Source organism: Octodon degus, unplaced genomic scaffold (genome assembly GCF_000260255.1).
Source record: "Octodon degus isolate 3935 unplaced genomic scaffold, OctDeg1.0 scaffold00117, whole genome shotgun sequence".
NCBI lineage: Eukaryota > Metazoa > Chordata > Mammalia > Rodentia > Octodontidae > Octodon > Octodon degus.
Window position 1 is genome coordinate 2151252 of NW_004524693.1, and position 2158 is coordinate 2153409.

The window sequence follows — 2158 nt, forward strand, 5'->3', positions numbered from 1 at the left end:
CTGCGCCTGGGCTGGGACTCTTACCTATATCTCTTAATTGGAGCAACACATCTGATGATAAAAGTGCATAAATTAACCACCATTGTTAATTTGCAATTCTTGTTTTGAAAATCTGTAACATATGTATTGTTTTATGTTACTCTGTTTCTGTCTTTGTTTTTGCTGTTGTTTATGTTTTTACTTTTTAAAATAAAGAAAAATAAAAAAAAAGAAACTGACCTTATTTCCAGGCTAATATTTGCAATCTCCATGACAATTTTAGCCTAAATTTAATCAAGTTAATTACCTGTTAAACAAAAACACCAGCATTTCCAAAGTGATATTTAAAAAAATCTAGAATCTCCAAACATAATAAGCAAAATGTCCCAAATGAAATTCAAAGTTATCTGACATGAAAGCTTGGTCATTGTATTGCCATCTCAAAGGACAACATAAATATATGTCAATATAATGATTACCTACATACTGAAATTATCACCCTGTCTTCAAAGCTTTTTTTATAACTATGCTCTATAACGTGCAGAAAATATGTTGAAATAAATGAAAAGGTAATGAATCATAGAAGACACTAACAATTGAAAACAGAAATGTAATCTTTTTTTGCCATAATTTCATTGATAAACAAATAGCAATGAGACAGTTTTAAATCAAATCAGTAGGACAGTTTCAATAATTAACACACTGCATACATTCTTCTTCGTGGTTAATTGCTGTACAAGATGCAGACTCGACATCGTATTTACAAACACCATTAGAACAAATCATTCTATTCATTAACAGAATGTAACTATCTATCCTAACCATCCTGAATACACAGATACAAAATGGACATTCATCTGTATAATTTCTTTTCTTAAATTCCGTTATTTGAATATTATAGGTGTGTAAACTCAGCAAAATATTCTAAAAGAGTGCCGTAGCCAATAAGAGTAATGAGTCTTCCGCTTAACTGGCAATGTCAGAAATTGTTGACCTGAGTCCCCCACAGTTCAACATTAACAGCATGGCTTTATTTCTTATATTTCATTTCTATACTTTCCTTCTGGATGTTTAAGACCAAAGTAAAGCAGGAACTATGCAACAAGAGTTGTAGCTTTTGGGTCTGATAAGGTCAGTGAAATCCCCTCAGGACTTATCCTGAGATCCTGTACCTCAGATTTTAGAACCTTTGTCAGCCGCAGCCATGTGGATGAGTCACGGCCATTGCTTGGCCAATGTGCTCACTGGAAAATCCTGAGAGAGTGTTTTCTCTCCATGTGACTCTCCTTAGGCCCACTGTACATCATCGATCACTTTGCTCTTTGGCCGCGTAATCTCCTTGATCAGAAAATTTGGGACACTACCGAGTTACATGACGTTACAGTACAAGTTCTCATATGTCCTGAGTCTTAATTGACCTTAAAAGAGTAGGGCCAAAATGTTGGTTTTCCTTGCAGCCCTCCTTTTTCTCTAATTTTGGTCTGCTAACTTAGGTTGTTAACCATGCAGAAGAGAACTTATGGTCATTACCATACAACTTAGGCTGTTACGCTTAACCTCATTATCTGTATGCATAGCAAACATCTTAGGCATAATATGGAACAGGGATTTTCATCAAGTATTGATACGTTGAACTTTAAGTTCCTACAGAACATGATTAAACACATTTAAAATTAAAGTATACTTTAAAAAATAGGCATAAAGAATTATATACTACTCATGTTTGCACATAGTCCAAATACTCACAATATAAAACCTTCAAGCAGGACAGTCCCACAGTATTCCTTTTCCTACCTCTTGCTTTCATTCACCACCCCCTTCTTCTTGAACAACCATCTACCTGAGAGACATCATAGCAGCAACTGGCATGTCATGGCAAGCAGTCCATATTCAGTAGACCAGAATGACAGGCACTTCAAGCATGAAACTACTATTACAAATTACCATCTGCAGTGCAGTAGCTTATTTCACAGGTATCGATATATATAGTTAGTCAGGGTGAGAATCTTTCCAAATAAATGCTAGATAAAAACATATTCTGAAGATTCTCAGGATCATTGCCTTGCTCATCTTCTACATATAACTCTATGGCTTGACATTGTCATGTTTCCTAGCTCTTCTCCTTTCCCTCTCTTGATTATTTAAGTCCTTGAGATCCTGCTTTCCTTTTACTTGTATT